General features: G+C 44.1%; 1 protein-coding gene across 5 annotated transcripts in view; it reads right to left on the bottom strand.

The window, feature by feature from the left end:
* Positions 1-15,079, bottom strand: part of USP9X (ubiquitin specific peptidase 9 X-linked) — a 204,023-nt gene extending 188,944 nt beyond the window's left edge. For 4 of the 5 annotated variants that reach the window (XM_073358602.1, XM_073358592.1, XM_073358621.1 and 1 more), the window contains exon 1: positions 14,421-15,078. The gene's annotated coding sequence lies outside the window, so the exon portion shown is untranslated. Of the gene's footprint in view, positions 1-14,420 lie in introns of all 5 variants that reach the window. The other variant, XM_073358612.1, reaches the window with a different exon arrangement.
* Positions 15,080-19,455: the final 4,376 nt, after the last annotated feature.

Here is a 19,455-nt window from a genome sequence, read left to right as displayed (position 1 = left end):
ATAGGACCACTACCTCATTCAGTTCATAGGGTGGACAGGGTTCAGGGCTGTTCGGTGAATGAGGCTGATGTCTGCAGGACCCTTGCCTCATCTGTTGAAGAAGCTGAAAGGTGTATACTGAGAGAGGCAGGATATTGCAGGAAGAGAAAGGAAGGTCTTGTAGTTAAGGGAACTGAATGCCACTCTGGAGAATTGGATTCTATTCCTGTCTCTGGCACAAAGATCCTGTAAGTCGCAAACTAAAATTTCCACAGGTGGCAACTAACTGCATGTTCCTCATTTTCTATCCCTATCTTGAGATACCAGGGGCCTAATCTGCACAAGTGGTGAGTTCTCAGTTGTAAGTGAAGTCAATGGGAGATGTGTTTTAAACACATGAAGGGCTCTAAAAATGCTAAATACTCTGAAAATTCAGACCCTAGGCACCTGAAGTTGTGGACCCAATATTAGTAATACTTGACAATTTTGCCCTTGAATTCTTTGCGACTCAATTCCCCATCTGTAAAATGGTGAGAACACTGCCTCCTCACCTTGTGAAGAATAATTCATTAATGCTTTTGAAACACACAGATGTTAAGGTAAGACTGCCACAGAGAAGCTCATGAAGAATTAAGTATTCAGTGCTGAGTTTGGATGGTGTTCAATAAATAAAGCCTAGGATAAGGAAGTGTTTATTGTATCTGGGAATTTTCCACCTGCATAAGGATAGCATAAGAGAAAACAAAGGTCTTTATGAAAGGACCTGGCTGGTACATGGTAAAGACTGGGAATGTTGGCACAGAGAAGGAAGGAGCTGATGTCATGAAATGTTACCAGATCAACTAAATAGTGTTCGATTAAACTGTGAAGGATCTTGGAATGTAAAGACAAGAAATTCATGTGTTTGATACAGCGGTTAAGAGGAAGCCAGAGGGACTGAAAGAGGTGGGTGATGTGGTCAGAATGACAGGCCAGAAAATGAACTTAGCAGCATTATTTTGAATAGATTTCAGGGGAGTGAGAGTGCAGTAGTCAGGGTCAAAGAGGCCAGTCTCCGGAACGAGGGGCCAGCCGGAGGCAATGCGGTACAGCAAGTCGGGGCGGCCCCACTCGCCGAACCCAGCATGAAGGAACAGTTTACAAACTGGCAGCTGCCAGATGCACACTGGCCCATCCGGCACTATGCTGCTAGTGTGCCCCTTCCCCTCGGGATTGGCCCATGTCACCCCACACTGCCCCCCAGCCCAGCGCCTCCCAAACCCTATGCCCAGCATCCCCACACTGAGACCCCCCTCAGACTCCTATCCCCCTGCCTGCAGAATCCCCCACCACAACCACACAGCGCCCTGCGCACCACCACCACCCAACACCCTCTTGCCCAGCACCCCCCCACAAGCCCTCCAGAGACCCACTCCTCCACATCCTCCTGCACTCACTGGCCCCACTGGGAGGTGACCATATCTGCCAGGCTGAGCTGGCAGCATGGCCAGAGCCAGCCCCGGGACAGGGATGGCTCCAGCCCCTCGGGAGTGTGCAATCAGCCAGGTCAGTGTGGGAGCAGATCTGGGTTGGGATCCCTCAGAACCCACTTGCCTGGTGGGGCTCGGTTGAGCCCCCCATGCTCCCTCCCTCTCCCCAACTGGCCGAGACCATACCAGCCTCTGCACCAGTCCCACTGCTTCAACCCTAGGGAGGTAGATGGGGCCCCACAGGTGGCAGGCAGCAGAGACCACTTGGAGCCAGAGCCACACTGGGGAGTGGGACAGACTCCTGGGATGTAACCCCCGAGAGTCCTCCCGATCATGCCCACTTGCCCCACAGCCAGCAGCCCTGCCCAACCCGCATGGTGGAGCCCAGCTGCTGGGCAGCGAGCCCCCTACAGGGGAGCACAACCTGCTGGCTGGGAGCTGCTTACACAGCAAGGTCTGGGTGCTGGACTGCCCCTAGCAAGGGCCCAAACCTGGCTGTGTGGATGGGTTAGATGGGTCATTAATGGGGTTCTTCCCAGTGTGGGCATGGCAACATTGTAAACCCAGTATTCCACCTAACTCAGCCAAGATAGGAGAAGCAAAAACAGAACCACAAGGAAAGTACAAGGATGAGAGAGCATAGAGGAAAAACAAGGGAATAAGAGCAAAGGAAGACCCCAGGTAAAAAGTGGAAGACAAAAACAACGAATCTGATGCCTTGGTTAATTAAAAAACACCATCACAATTTTCTGTGACAGAAAGGGAGAAAAAAATACAATGGACCAAATGGAAGAAGAAAAAACTCAAAGGTAGTGAGGGAGAAAATGAAAAATTATGTTTACCTTTGACACCGAGTAAGTTTGCACTGTAAGACCATGTTTTCAGTAAGTTTCCCAGACCTGAAAAAGACCTGTGTAGCTCCAAAGCTCTTCTCTCTTACCAACAGAAGTTGATCCAATAAAAGCTATTACCTCACCCACCTTGTCTCTCAAATGGAAGACCTGACGGTAATTCTATCAGATCCAAACAGGATTCAATTTTAACTATTCCTTAAACTTAAAAAACTTAACAGAATAACTAAACAGTTTAGAGCTGATTAAATAAAAAAAAAAAAAATAGAAAACCTGATTCTATAGGCACCTAAAAAGAAAAAGTTATATCCATGGCTTGTTAAAAAAAAAATTTTATAGAACTTTTTTCCATAGCTATTGTGCCAGTTTTCAAAATCAGACTAACACAGATGTTCTCAAACTGGGCATTGTGAGGTTATTACACAGGGGTCACTAGCTCTCAGCCTCCACCCTTAAACCCCACTTAGCCTCCAGCATTTATAATAGTGTTTATTATTTAAAAATGTGTTTCTAATTTATAAGGGGGTGGGGGGGTGTCGCACTCAGAGGCTTGCTGTGTGAAAGGGATCACAAAATACAAAAATTTGAGAACCCCTGGACTAACAGGACCCCAATTATCATTTTTTGCAAGCCTCACAAGTGAGCAAAAACTGTAAAATTAGACCAGTGGTTCTCAACCTATTTACCATTGTGGGCCACACATGCAGCTCTCTGTGTGTTATGTGGGCCGCATCCACACAATATATACACTACCCATATGGTCTTGAGGATGTTACATGGGCCACAGCTGTTTGCTGATTGGGCAGCAAGCAGCCCAAAGTTTAAGACCTACTTTATTAGACTATGTATATAAAGATCAAGCATCTTCAGAGTGAACACATCCCTAAACTTCAGCACCAAGTTGTGCAGTATTGATGAGCAGACCTGAAGTTTAGGAACAGTTTATACTAAATCTGGTTGGAGAGAGATTAATTTAGATTGTAAGAGTTACTGTAGAAGTAAACATGAGCAGCTCCTACCCGCCAAAATTAAGACTGGTAGAAAAAAAAGTATATTTAATAGGTATTTGTTCCCCTTAGAAAACACTGACTAGCTCAGTTTCTATACAACACAATCATTTTTGACTTAAGAGTCAAAGTTAAAAACAAAACAAAAAACAGTTATACATCTGGTTTGCTCCACAAAGTAACACCCATAAAACTGAAGGGCTAAAAGTTCTCAGGTAAAATCAACAACTGTTTTTTTAAAAAGTAAGCCAAAACAGCACGAACATTAACAGATAAGAATTTTCCCAAATGATTCGTATTACTTTGAACTAGATATTAGTTCTTACTGCTCTGTTACCAGACACATCACAACCAGGTTACACTAAACAAAAAAGAGTTGGACTGCAGAAGAATTCTGATTTCTGAGCAGCAATTTTCATTTAGAATTTAAACAATTTTAGAATTGCAAAGTCTTTTTTTAAATACTTAAATCATCACAGTTATCCTAAAGTCAGCTGACATAGTAAAGAACAAAAGTTGAGATCCTTTCCTGACTATACACTTTACACACCAGTATTCAGCTCATATTAGCCTGATTTTAAGAGGTGCTTGGCAAATCTCACTTAACTCAAGGCGAGGTGTAGTTGCTCTTCACCTCTGGAAAAAACAAAAACAAAACAGGCTGTGTGTCTTATATCCACCTAGAGAGGAACTGTAGTCTAATGGCTAGAGCACAGGATCAGAGTCGAGAAACTTGAGTTCTCTATGTCCAAATGACAATTTTCTGTTTAACAACAGACAAGTTACACAGCCTCTCTATCTCAGCTTTCCCACCTGTGAAATAGAGATAACCTAACTATTCAAACTGAAAGCTTTGGAAGAAAAGTGTATCAAGAATAAAATATAATGGTGAACTTCAAAACACTTTACAAATATTAATCAGTCCTCACCCATGTGAGAAGTATTATGCTCAGGGTTTGGGAGAGAGAAAAAAAAATCAATCTATTCACTTCTGGGGAGATGCTTTCCCTAGTGACTTGGAAGTGGGAAAGGGAGATCTAAGTTCAATTTCTGCAGAATCTAACCTTTCGTGTTTTAAAAATTAAGTCCCCACTCCATACAGTTATGTAAAAACCTTCCAAGTGTGAACTGAGGATGAATCAATGCAGTCTGAGTATTCAGACAGCCTCTGCTATTACTCACCTCATTGCCATGGAGGAACACAGTGAAATTTAAAAGATTTTGGTCATTTTCACTACTGCTTTTCAGCTATCTCTAGGCAGCAATGAAACTTGCTGTTATGGGGGAAGTTGTAAGTAACAGCAGAAGCAAACACTGTCCAAGGGGAAACAATACAAAAAAGTGGAGGCCAAGGCAGGGACCTACTAGGAGACACTTCTACATCCTCCTGCCAAGCAATACCAGCCAAGACTCTTGAGCAGGAAGACACTAGTAAAGACCCCCACTCAAAGTCAGAAGACACTGTGGCTGGAGTGCTGGCAAAGATGAAGAAAAAATATCCCCCCTTCCAGCATACAAGGAAAAGGTGATCTTCAAATTCAGACATCTACTAGCAAGAGGCTGATATTAAAGATGGAGCCTCTGAGCAGGGTCAAAGCATCTTGGAAGTACTCTCAGCAACTGCAGGTGGGACTTCTCAACAAAGATCTTGTCTTGGCCCCCACTGGTGCTCCTCTCTTCACATCTTTCATATTGATCAAAATTCCAAGCCCTATTTTCCAGTTTTACAGATGGGAAAGCTAAGGCAAATTAATTAATGGTTTACCCTATGTCACAGAGGGAGTCAACATCATAAGCCTTGTCTACACCAGGAAAATTACCCACTGACAACAAATGTCAGTAACAGGGGCAGCTGAACTGGTGCTGAACATAATTTAGTGCAAACAGGCAAGGACAAACCTTGCTCCGCATCATTTTTGGAAACCATAGCTAAGCCCTGCTCTGACCAGATGTGGGGAGAGAAGAGAAAGAGGGAGAAAAAATAGTGATGGAGCTAGAGTATAACATAGGAAAAGAAACATGGACATGGTGTGTGACTTGGGGGACATGGCCTTGGCAGTTTGACAGCTTAGGTAGCTAGTATGAGAAATAATCGCCTTAGTAACACTAGTGCTCAGTTGGCAAGAACAAATGGGACAAATGCCCAGTTTTGCCAAAAAAGTCAGGACATCTGGGACCAAAATGGAAAGTATGGTCATCCTAGGTCAGGGGTCCCCAAACTTTTTCAGTCACACCTCCCCCTTACCCAGTCCACCCCTCTCACCCCCGGGCAGCCAGGGCTGGGACCCGCAGTCAGTGGCTGTGAGTAGCAGGGTGGCCATGACCAGAGACACAGCTGGGCCTAGGGACAAGGCTGGGGTGGGAACAGAGTGGAGCTAGGGGTAGGGCTGGGCCCTGCTGCATCCCACTAAACGTTCCTCCATGCCTCCCTAGGAGAGCATGCCCCAAAGTTTGAGGACCACTTCCCTAGGCCGTGGTAAGAGCTGCCCAGGGAGTTCTGGCAGCTGTGGGGAGTCCCAGACCTGCACCTGCTTTGGGCAGGGGGCCGGGGTGACCGAGAACAGGCCCAAGACCTTGTCCCTGCCCCACAGGGCGCACCACCCAGGGAAGGTGGAGGGTCCAGGGCTCCCCACAGTGGCCCAGGCTCCCTGGGAAGCTCTGACCATGGCCTGGCTTCTGGGGCTTTGGGGGGTGGGGGGGGAAGGGAAGGAGCAGGGGGGAGCATGTGGAAAGCCCCAATATTCTGTGTGTCCAGGACCCCAACAGATCTTAATCCACCTCTGTAGGGACCATGAAAAAAGTACAAGAGACATCTGAGGTATTAAAGAAATCTGACATTAACACTTTACCCTGCTCAGAAAAAAAGATTAAAGCATTACTGTCAGAAGGGATAATTTAAAGAAAAATACAAGTTAAAATGCAAAAACTAGCATTTTGAAATTTAAGGTTCTACTGAAGTTAATCACGTGCCACAGGGGTCCACCCACATGGAGGTCTGTGTAGAATCTGAGCTTAAAATGGCAGACCAAATCACTGATTTTTCGGGACAAAACTATCCTATTTCCAGCCAAGCTCCAGATTTTCTATATTTTCTGGGACTATGCCACAGTTTTTAAATGACTGAATATTATCACAACCAAACACCTACCAGAATTGGATAAAAAAGGAATGTTCAAGTCATGAATAACTAACATTTTCTTCACTTTTGCAAATGAAAAATAAAACATTATCTATTGCCTAAATCTAGGATTCCATGCTTTTACAAAATTTTAGGCTAACGTGTTTTCACTCCCCAAACCCCTATAAAAGGATAGACTAAATCAAATCTTCCAATAATCCCTTTTTCTTTCTTTTATTAAAAATCATGCACACAGACTTAGTTTGATGAAACTTGTAAAAATGTGCTAAATATTTTATTGGTACAACAGAAACAAGAAAAAATAAACACTAGTATATTAAAAACATATACTGAGATGCCAATCTCTTTCGATAGTAACATTTCTCATTGTATAACTTACACTGCTATTATGGAAAACCAATAAAGAAATTTTTAAAAGAGGCTTCCCCTCCACATAATTGTAAGAGGTTTAATTTCTAGTACAAAAGGATCAATAACCTAGAATCCAACCCACATTTCTAGAACTTCTATACTGCATCACAGTGTTGAGGGAAACCCACCTCTAAAATTCTGTCTTTTATGAAAGAGGGATCTTATTTCAAGATAATTCTACACATTCCTAAAGAATGTGCAAGTCTAATGAGGGTCAGCTTCCCCCCTTTCCCCCCCCCCAACCCCTTTTGCTGTTTTCCAGTTACCTAGACTCATGGGCTGAGAATCCCTGTTGAAGACTCAAAACTGGGTATCCAAAACGTTTCAAAGGGTCACATGGCAGCTCCTGTGGCTCCTGTCCCACAGGGCAGTACAGGCTCACCTCCCTACTCCAGGCACTGCAACCTCTGGGATCCCACCACCACCCAGGTTTGGTCCAGCTGTCTTGACTACATGAGTCTAGGTAGGCTAAATTTGAGTGGCACTGCAAGCCCATGAGCCAGGTCACAACTCAACTCACACAAAATTGATCCAATTAGGTGTGTGGGGCCAAATCTGACTGGCACCGCAACCCCAGAGGCTGCAACGCCCAAAGCAGAGAGCCAAGCCAAGCCCCACCCAACCAGCCTCACAGCACAGCGACTGCAGGAGCTCCCACTGCGGAGTGAGTGCTGGCAAGACCACCTTCTCACTCCCAGGGGCAGGATCTGACTGAAACCACGCCAGGGTCTCTACCCCTAGACTATTTACTGGGTTGCTAGAAGCCATAAGAATTTACAAATGGATCCTGAGCCCAAAAAGGATGAGAATCACCGATCTAGAATATTAAAAGCTCCCATACTGCAAATACTTGTACTTTACTCTATTCCAGCCCTACTGAAGCTATATGCATAAAGTTAAGCCTCTACTTAAGTGTCAGCAAGATCGGGGTGCCTAGGGGATCTAGAACACAAAGTACAGTAAAACCTGTCAAGAGCAACCACTCATTGGGGATAGCAAAAGTGGTCACTTGTAAGATGTGGTCTCTCTTCAAAGGTTTGCACAGCAGACAACGATCATATTCCGTGGCCTCTGCAAGAAGTTGCTCATAACAGCTGGTCTCTGAGGCAGGTTTTACTATATATGCCTTGTGCATCAAAGGAGGTCATATTAGAGTATTAAATACATATTTTTATATATATATTTTATACATATTAAATACTAACAGCTTTTCAGGTCAATGTTTATATTCAGCTCGTTGCAAGAGATGCATTTCTTGTAGACAAATGGTAGTTGTCTGTTATACTTCAGGTACCATGGGAAAACAGTCCAGAACCTAATGAAAAAGAAGCCCATACAATCTAGGATTTTCCACTAAAGTAAGCATGTATCAAAATGTAAGTTTTGTATTTTATTCCATCAATGTTTGCATGCCTACTATCATCCAAAACATTTGTCTCAATAACCAGAAGACAGCAAGTCCTACCCAGCAGCTCAGAACTGAACTTTCTGAAATACGTGAGTAAAATTACTTGTTTTGTACAAAGAAGAAATATTAGTAAAGTTCACAATGAAAAATGTAAGAGGAATTAGGTGGGTTAATCACCTTCCTTTTTTTTAAAAAAAAAAAAAAAAAAAAAAAAAGATTCCACTTTGGAATGCTGTCATCTTTTAAATTTATTCTCCCCCTCCCCTCAAGTCAGATGCTCATATCCGAGCTGCCTTGTACCTTTACTGATATCCAACTTGACAAATCATCCAGAAGGCCACTAAACCAGATTTATTCTACTCACAGGAAATGCATGATGTAAGCATGCGGCGTGGGGGAATCCCTAAAGTCTCCCAGGGATTCCACAAGCGAAGTTCTGAGAGGGTAAAATTAAGACAAATAGACAAATGCAGAAACCCTGTCCACTCTAACAGACAACTGCATCATTAGAAGACCTACTTAGAACAAAACTGTCCAACCCAAGTTAAAACATGATTCTGTACTCAAGCATAGTTGGAACCCTTTTTTAATTGCATTCCAAAGTAAAGCTATCACCATGTCTCTGTTCAGGAACACGGTCAAAAAGTACAGTTATTTTAAAAAGGCAGTTATACCCATTATGACAATACTATATCAAAGCTAAAAAATTGTAAATATCACCATATTCATGGGAGAAAAAAATTACAAGATTAAAATATAAGAAGTCTGGTGGTAATTTTTAGTAATTCAAGAATCCAAAAGAACTCAACCTTTAAACTGTTCGTCTAATACAAACCACATAATGTTATCACCACCCACAAGCACACACTTTATATCACAGACTACACACCACAATCTTAGTTCCGCCACCTAAGAATGGCAGCATTCCATCACCCTTGTAGCCACCCCCTCTGCATACCCGGGCTGTATGGTCTGTGGTATACAGCAGCTGAGGTAATAGTAAGGTATTGTGCTTGCAGGTAGAGAACTAGAGGGAACTAGAGGGTACTGTTAGGGAATGTCTACACTGCATAGGAGAGCAAGCCTCCTAGCTTGGTCCACAGACCTGCGTTAGTGGGGCCTCCGGCTAGAGCTCAGGCTCTAAAGCTCCAGGGGCTAAGGGGGCTTCAGAGTCAACATACCAGGCCAATCTGTAATATCAAAGCACCATCTACACAGCTATTTTTAGAGCACTAGTGGAGACCTGGGTCTCTACCCAGGCTGGTAGGCTTGCTCCCAGATGCAGATTAGATGTACCTTTAGATCAGGGATTCTCAAACTGGGGGTTGGGATCATGAGGTATTACACAGGGGGCCATCAAGTGATCCATTCCCCATCACCCATTCCCAGCTTTTGGCATAAGGGGCTAGGGATACCCATCCCTGCCCATCCTGGCTAACAGTCATTGATGGACCTATCCTCCATGAATTTATCTAGTTCTTTTTTGTACCCTGTTATAGTCGGCCTTTACAACATCCTTTGGCAAAGAGTTCTACAGGTTGACTGTGCATTGTGTGAAGAAATATGTCCTTGTGTTTTAAACCTGCAGCCTATTAATTTCATTTGGTGATCTAGTTCACGTGTTATGAGAAGGAGTAAACAACACTTCTTTGTTTACTTTCTCCACACCAGTCATGATTTTATAGACCTCCATCATATCCCCCCTTAGCCATCTCTTTTCTAAGCTGAAAAGTCCCAGTATTATTAATCTCTCCTCATATGGCAGCCATTCCATACCCCTAATCATTTTTGATGCCCTTTTCTGAAGCTTTTCCAATATATCTTTTTTGAGACGGGGCGACCACCTCTGCACGCAGTATTCAAGATATGGGCATACCATGGATTTACACAGAAGCAATATGACATTTTCTGTCTTATTATCTATCGCTTTCTTAATGATTCCCAACATTCTGTTCGCTTTTTTGACTGCCGCTGAAACTGAGTGGATGTTTCCAGAGAACTATCCACAATGACTCCAAGATCTCTTTCTTGAGTGGTAACAGCTAATTTAGACCCCATCATTTTATATGTATAGTTGGGATTATGCTTTCCAATGTGCATTACTTTGCATTTATCAACAGTGAATTTCATCTGCCATTTTGTTGCCCAGTCACCCAGTTTTGAGAGACCCTTTTGTAGCTCTTCGCAGCCTGCCTGGAATTTAACTATCTTGGAGTAGTTTTGTATCATCTGCAAATTTTGCCACCCCACGGTTTACTCGTTTTTCCAGATCATTTATGAATATGTTGAATAGGACTGGTCCCAATATAGACTGCAGGGGGACATCTCTCTCCATTCTGAGAACTGACCATTTATTTTACCTACCCTTTGTTTCCTATCTTTTAATCCATGAGAGGACCTTCCCTCTTATCGCGAGCTGTCAGCCACCACCCCAAACCCCACTTTGTCTCCAGCCTTTATAATGGTGTTAAATATTTTAAAAGTGTTTCTAATTTATAAGGGACATCACACTCAGAGGCTTGCTATGTGAAAGGGGTCACCAGTACAAAAGTTTGAGAACCACTGCTTTAGATGGCTTAACTTTTTCTTGTGTCTGGATTTGTGTAAGGTACATTGTGCGTAGCAACCCTAACTACTTCCTCAGTAAGTCTGCGTGTATTATTACATTATGTTAAATGACACACTGTAAAATACAAAGGAGAAAGACTACAACCCAGTACCATAGGTACATGATAATTTATTTTTTGCAAAAGATATACCGTCTTCTAGGACTAAAATAATGTCCAACCACTCAAATTTAGTTCACATAATACACCTGAACTACAACTTTAGCCCCTAAATTTAAAACAGATATGACAAGAGCAATACAAGTATTATGTACTACATTTTTAAGGATTCACGCAATAATCAAATTAATGGTTAAGAAGAGCACATACTTCCAAAGCATGATGTTCCTAGCAAAATAATGATTCTTGAACAGCAGCAAGAATTTTCACTTAAGCATTTGGATGTTAACATTAGTATCCTAAATTATAAGAGAGACAAACCCTCATGTTTATAACCTCTACTAGGGATTAGGAGGAAACTTTCCCCATGTGCACATTATTCCCCATTAGGGTTTCTAACACCTTCATCTGAGACATTTGGTTTTGACTACTGTTGGTGAGAGGATACTGGATCAGACAGACCACTGGTCTGATTCAGCATAACAATTTCAGTGCTCTTTGGAATGCAAGTAAGGATAAAAGCATTGTTTCTTCCCTTAAAATATGATCAAAACAGACTGAAGGAAGTAATTTTAAATTAGATGTTTATTAGTAAAAATGTTTTCAAAATGTTATTGCAATTTTTAATTCTATTTATCAGCTAACAAACGCTTTTTCAGAAAAAATAGCTATGCTGCCTGAAATCCATGTAATTGTTAAATTCTAGTACTTTAAATACAGTTGAGTATATTGGGAAAAATAAAAAGGTTCCTATGACTCTTGAAGAAAAATTCTCAGTAATCAAGTAGATGTGTCTCAAAGATATTTTTATCACAGTCAACAACAAAATTCTTATTCAGTTTTACTCAGGATATCTGACATTTTGAAAATTCCCTACATGAATTGCATATTTAGACTTGAGAACCCCAGCAAGAGAATACTACTGTGGTTACCATAGGCATTTCTAGTTCCTCAAGTGGCTATTTACTTATCTTTTCTCATTTTCTTTGTAACAATTCCAGCATTTTCAATACAATACACAACTGACAAGACTGGATACATAATAGAAACAGGGGTTGCTTGACACTCCGGGGTACCCTCAACCGTGAATGCACTAAACTGGAAACAAAACACTTCTAAAGGGGGTGGTGTTCTAAAGATGCAAAAGCCACACCTGGTCTGCTCCCACTGCCCTTACTGATTGGTACCTACAGAAGCAGCCCTTCCTGTCAGTTCAATAGGAAGTAGTATCACCAGAATAGTAAATTCACCAAGACGCAAAGCAGCAGGCTGGAAACAGTAAGAGGACAGCAGAGGTTGCTCAAAAGAAATGTTTTAAAAAGACTATATAAAGAGGCAAGATGATAGAAAGGGCACAAGGTAAAAGTGAAAAAGTAGAAGAAAAAGTGGTGCAATCTTATGGGTTTATTTTTAACCTAGAGCCTTTTTTCACATAACTAGATGCTGGAGGTTCTTCCACAGCAGTTCATTCTAGATTATACTGATTATGTCTTTATTCAGAGCTATCTTTAAGTATCCATGACATCCAGCGCAGCTGGCCTTTACTCTCCTGCTCCAAATACTGCAATTGAAGGAAATAATTTTAATATTTGAGAAATATGACTGAGAAAATTGCTGAGTTCTGGTTTGCGAAAACAAATGGTGCTGCTGCCTTGCAAATAAACATCATTACATGTTTAACAAAAACCTCAAGATCAATGTACAGTAGGATTAAGATTTCGCTGAAATAGCTGGCTTCATCCTACATGTTCCTCAATCAGGAATGCTAAAGGAGGAAGCCCCACCATTTTATCATAAGCAGCACCCAAACGATCCAGGACGTATCTAGCAGTTTGAAATTTGTAGATAGCTGCTAATCTGTTACCAATAACCTCTCAAAGTAGACATGTCACTACAGCTACCTAATCAGCAAAGACCCAATCCTCTCAACACTTACCACCAGTCCCACAGCCCAGCACAATTGTAGTTAGCTAGCAAACGGATAAGAGATCCAATGACAAACAAACCTGCAAGTCAGTTTGCCATAGCAAGCGTTCCTAGCATATTTAGTACTATATATCAAAAATAAATTAGCCCAGTTTTAAAATTTAGGCCTCAATCCTGCAATTAGGTCCATATGGGCAGATCCTTGCACATACCCAAAATTAGTCCAGTGAGGCTTTGTTGAGATGTAAAGGTCTTCCCACACTGAACCCAACTGCAGGATCAAGGATTTAAAACATTTTGCAGACAAAAATCAACATGCCTGGTAGAACCATAATACACACCTGATTTGTATAAAGAATTTTAGAGTCCTTTCAAAATTCTAATTAGAATTACACACTTTTATATTAAAAAAATAATTTTTGCTACATGATCATTCAATATACAACTTGATTCCTGAACAACAATAATCAAATTAAATATGGCATCTTACAACTTAGGACATTTCTATGACATTTATATAGAAACAAGTTTATTTGGCAATAAGAGACTGTTAGTATGGATTTTTCATATACATCCTCACTGTACACAGACAATGGTGCCAAAAGTGAGGTAGAATAGTAGTTAGATAACTCCGGGGGGGGGGGGGGGAGAGAGATCCTGTGGTCATCTCCTCAATTACCTTTTATATTGTCAATAAAAAAAGAGGGCCAAGACATTAAAAATTATGTCCCAACTGCCCTGCCGCAGATATGAATCTCAAAGTAAAGTTTTAACACTGGTGTAAACGAACAACTGGAAAGTCTTAAGTGGTCATTTTGGAAAACTAACAGGGTGAACTAAAGAGAAAGGGGCATAAAAGGGTAAGGCCGTTTTCCACACAGGAACAGTTTTATTAGGAATGGGAGCTAGAGGCGGGACGCACTTCGCCCGCACCCGTGTTAATAACGCTTACAGCGGCTGGGAATGAGCTGGTGCTGCTGGATTTCACTCCGATTTGGGGGAAGAGTCTGAGCAGGGCCTTTTATTTCCAGGCGTAGCCCAGGCCTACACAGCTCCAATCACTCCACCTCAGTAATGGCGCTTGGTGTGAAATGAAACGAGACTCAGGAGAGGTAAAAGCGGGTGCCGCTCTGCGGGGAGCCCCTCTCACCCCAGCGGTCCAGGGAGGGGCCGCCCGGCGGACACGCTCCCCGAGGGTACCAGGTTGGGTGCACTCCCTCCAGCCCGCCTCGCAGCCCCGCACAGGACGGGGAAGAGGAGGAGACGCCGTCAGCCATTTTCCTTCACGCTCCAAAACACAGCGATGCACGGACACACGCCGGGGGCGGCGCCGCCGCCACCTCCCCCCGCAGCCACAACACAGCGGCCTCCGGCTCCCCACCCCGCCTAGGTGGCCCCGTCCCCCGGGGCCAGGGACCGCTCAGCCTGCGCCTCCCTGCGCTCAGCGCGGCCACCGGCTGCGGCACGAACCGCTCCTCTCCACCCGGCCCCGGCCCATGCTCACCCCCGCACGGTGTCCTCTTCTCCCGCTGCTGCCGCCGCCGCGGCCCGCTCCCCCGCTGTGTGCTGCTGCAGACGATGCGCCGCCGGGGGCTGTCTCATCCCAGGCAGCCAGCAGGGCAGCGAGTCATGCTCCGCGCAGAGCCGGCGGGCGGAGGGGGCTGCCCGTTGCCGGGCCCCGCGGCGCTGTGCGGAGCTGCCCGCGCTCGGATCCCGGCCTAGCCGCTTGGCTCCCTCCGGCAGCGGCGCCGGGGCGTCTCTCCTGCGTCACCAGCTCCTGCCCGGCAGCCCGGGGCTCTGGCTGGGGCTTGGCCGGGGCCTGCACGCTCCGCCCCGTCCGGGGCACAGACACACACACGCCCGGGGGAGGGGCGCACACGCTCCCCGCGCCGCTCACCGGGGCCTGGGTTCGGCGGGGGGGAGGGGCCGGGCACTGGCCACTCGTTGCGTGCACGGGGCGGCGGAGAACAGACGCGGCGGCGTGGCCGGTTCCTCGCTCCCGGCGCTAGCGTCTCGCTACGTCCTGGGCAATATGGCGGCTCCGGCAGCGCTGGGCCAGCGGCGCAGACTCCGACCTAACGCGACGGCGGCCCCGCCACCCAAACAGCGTGACCCCCCTCCCCCTCCCCTCCTCTCTCTCGCCGTGTGTCACTCAGCCCGACGGCGGGGCAGGCCTGGCGGCCGTCACCGCCCCCTCGAGGGGCGCGCGGGGCTCCCCGGGGCGGGGGGAGGGGAGGGACGGGGAGGGGGCGCGGCGCAGAGCGGGGCGGCCGGGCCGCGCTCACTGGGGCGGGCGGCTGCGCGGCCGTTTCATGTCGGTTAGGTTCGTTGGGGTTCCATTGTGACCCGCTGTGCGAACAGCGCCGCCGCGGAGAGCCCGGATAATGACGTCAACGCTTCCTCCTTCGGGGCCGGGGTGGGGGAGGGGGAAACGGGGACTGGCGCGCGGGGGCCTGGCGCAGCCGCTGACGTCCCGCTCCCCCGCGGGGCCCGGAGCCCCGCCTCAGGCCGAGGGGCGCCGCAGGCCGCCTTCAGGCCACGCGCACCGGCGCAGGCGGGTGGTGCCCGGCGGGAGAGGGAGAAAAGCCCGGGCCGGCCGCAGCGCTGTTTGCCGACTCCGGGTGTTTCCGCCGCACTTCCCCCCTTCCCCCGCCCCCAGCAGCGGGCTGCCCGTGGCTTAGGGCACAAGCAGTAGCCGTAACGCAGAACCGGCCAGACAGCCCCTCGCCCTGGCACGGGCACGGGCGCTGGAACTAGGGGAGTTTCCTCCAGCTGCCTGGCACCGTGCATGCAGACCGGCGGCATCACTCGTTTTTCATGCGAGTCTTGCATGCATACAGCACCCTTCAATCCGAAGCCTGTTACTAATTTAGGACCCAGTGCTGCAGTTGAGTCAGACTATGGAGTTTTGCCTAGACAGTAGGAGGGGGCCCTTAAGCTGTCATACAAGCAGATACTGTATACATATAGCAATTACTTCACCCTTCCCTGCATGCAGCCACCACTGGAGTAAGCCACCATCATAATTTAAAGGGCATCAGCACTGTAAAACTCAAATTTATCTGTTTTCCTTCTCCCACCCCCAATTGTTTTCTTGTAACACTTAAGGTTACTATAACAAATATATTATTTTTGTCTATTTTTTCTTCCGGTTATTTGCTTGACAGCACTTAGAATATAGTAAATTCAATATTGTCACATCTCTCCATTTGTGTGGACTTTGTGTATAGCAAGAGGAGGGAGAAAACATTTTAAAAATAGGGAATAATCTAAAACCACAAAAGTTGACAGGGAGATGGAACTCAACCAGATCTAGTACCTGAAACTACTTTTACCTTTTTTTAAAAAAAATTGATCATATTCAAGTTGAGTCTCTCTCGTTATACAGCATTAGCCAATATGATGCTAACAGTTTCAGGGCAGGCAGTGAAGACAACAGTATCCAATTAAAAATGCAGCGGTAACTTTATGCAGAATGTAAGGAGTTGGAATTTGCCCAGGAGGTCAGGGCTAACAACCCTAACTTGTGAAAAATGTTTATCTCCAGTGTTTGCAGTCTGTACAGACCAAAACAACAACTACTCATAGTGACTGGCCTCAGGGATTCTCTTCTAAACAGTCTTTAGGACTTCGGACTGAAGGGTGAATTATGGTGCAATTTCCTGATTTACTTATGTTTTCCTGCCAACCCTTAGCATTTGGAGAGGACAGCAAAAGCACATCTTAGGGCTGTCTACACTATAAAATTATGTCAACCTCATTTGTCAACATACAGCCGCCACAGTTACTAAATCACTTGTGTGTGTGCGCGCACACTTGGCTCCTTGTGTTAGCAATGCAAATCCTCATCAGGAGCGCTTGTATCAATTTTATTGTCAGTGTGGAGCATTCTGGGATGCCTTCTGAAAGCCAGTAATGTGCACAAAGTAACCCAGTGTCTACACTGACACTGTGTCGACTTAGTTACATTGACCATGACTACACTGCTCAAGGAGGTGGTGTTACTAAATTGGTGTAGAGAGGCACTTTGGCAGGAAACCAATTTAAGAGAAGACACATCTACAGCTAGGTTAATGCAAGGCTGCTTACATAGACCTAACCCTGCAGTGTAGACCAGGTCTTAGTGTTAAGCACTCTGTAAACAAACCAGTACACGCTGCTATCCTGTTATAGTACAAATGCAGCAGTTTGTTTACTGTCAGACTAGTTTTTAGTATTTTTACCACCAACAAAAAATATAAGGAATTAAACAAGGTAATAATTTCAAACTATGGTCATTGTAAACATCAATAAAAGTTTAGGCCTAACAACCTTTGCTTTTAAGAACTACATCAAATACAGCCCAATTATTTCAGTTTTGATGACTTCCTACACCTCTTCATGAGATTTTGATGTCTCAGTCTCACTCTCTTGTTATACCTTCCTATCCCTTTTCTCTCTCTGCACCATCACTCATTCTTTCCTTCTATTCCATTTTGATTTTGTTTTGTCACCCACATTTCCCCTCCTTTCCCCTCTGGGCAGACAGTAAAGTGAAATTGACCAGAATGTCTGCAATTCTACTTCATTTCATTTCTTGTTCTGCCTCAGTACTCTCTGTTTTGCAGGAACCCTCTAGGCTCTGACTGTTTCAGCTTACTTACAGAGGTGTAAGTGCATTTTCAGAATAGATCAGAATTTTCAAGTTGTGTGCACTTCTCAACTGCCTCCAACCCTGTAAAACAATTAGTAGTGTCTAATTACAGTCATGTCTCTTTCCTATTTATCTTTAAGTGGATTAGTTTCATTTTTATGAAAAATGCCAGGTTGACAGCACTGAAAATTAAAGTTCCCTATGTATCCAAATAATAGTACAAGTAATAACAGTGCAACCTTCCCTATGCTGTCCTGACAATATAACATTATCCTAGGTTCAAATAAGGAATATGTCCTTCTGTCTTTAGCACCTCTGATGGCATCAAACAGATTGATAGGTGTACTGGCAGTTTTTTTAATGCCCACTAAGAAATGGACTCAGACATCAGTTCAATTTGCATAATTCAACAAAAGACCATTAGATACTACTAATAGCCCTATTAAACCCCAAGCACCTTTTAGTAAACAGGATAACTACGTTAACTTGTAAAGAAGGCTTTCTTTAACAAAGAAAAGGAATAGAAATTTCATTGCATTTAACTGAAAGCTTCAATTTAAGGTACAAAACAGATGTGAGTTCTCCATGACTTTCCAATGTCCTTGGAGGTATTTTCCTCATTTGAGATTGTAGTTTACTTCCATTTCACACAAACCTAGTGTTATGCAATTTTTTATTATTGTAATTTACTAGTCTCAAAAATACTGAAACAAAATTGTGCATTTATGCTAAAGAAATTATGCCCATATTTCTTCTGGTACTTTGATATTTTATCTCCTTTATCAAACATTTTAAAAAGATGTGTTTCAAAATATTTTGCCAGGACAACAGTTGCCTGTAGCCATATTAATCAAACATCATGATAGGCTAACACAGACAGGTATTTATGGCATCAAACAAAAGGGGGCCTAGGATAGCAATGGGTCTGTTGTGGTTATTCAACAAGCAAATCCCAAAACAGTCTTCTCTGACTGTGCAATTCTTCCATTCTAACCAACAACAAGAAATAAGGCCTCTGTTTATGTTCATTTGAGCTTCCGAGATGTGCCTCAGAATCCTTTGAGTTGGTTTCCTCAGCTCATTTTATGAAGTTTTGTTGCAGCTGATGAAAAAGTCTGTGGACCACTTTTGGGCACTGCAGATAAGTGCTGCACGCAAAATGGGAACGTTATGGAAGAGAAAATGAACAGATAAGGGAGTAGATAAATTATTGATTAAAGAGGATTGGTGGCTGGAAGACAGCAGTTGGTGAGCAAGTGCTCACAAAGCCCACTTATTATTCCATAATAAAGTATCCACACAAGCATCTATTCCAGGATAGCTATTGCAAAATAGCTTATTTCATAATAACGATTCTGGACAGGTTTCCCCTGTAGACTAGCCCTAATCTGATTAGAAATTCTTACATGACATTTTAAATTCAATTTAAAAAAATGTAGGATTTAGGCATTCCCCTGCACGGTTTCCAACTCATTAAGCTGCAGCATTGTTCTAGTCAGCATACCAAACTCAAACTGAAACTAGCTATAAATATGTGAAACTGACTAATCTAGTTTCATTGTCCAACCTGTAAGAAATGCAAAAAGTAGACAGCAATGAAGATTAAGATGTTTAAAATGTTCAGTTTAATATATTATGAACAAGGATATTTAGATCAATTACTCTACATGTTCCATATACTAGATTTTTATCTTGCAGTATCCCTTTCAATAGTTATACATTTTTATTACTTTACAACTTTTCTCAGAATTAGCACTGTAAATGGAGGGATCTCAATAAAGACCAAGTCTCCACATGAACATATATCTTGCTGCAACGCAATGCAAGTGTTCAGTATAACTCTACAAGCTAGGACTGTTCTACCACATGACCTGCCTTTGTAGCCTTATGAAAAGCAGGGGTCCAG

This window comes from Lepidochelys kempii, chromosome 1, assembly GCF_965140265.1.
Source record: "Lepidochelys kempii isolate rLepKem1 chromosome 1, rLepKem1.hap2, whole genome shotgun sequence".
Taxonomy (NCBI): domain Eukaryota; kingdom Metazoa; phylum Chordata; order Testudines; family Cheloniidae; genus Lepidochelys; species Lepidochelys kempii.
Note: the sequence above shows the minus strand (reverse complement) of the source record. Positions and strands in the feature narration are given on the sequence as shown.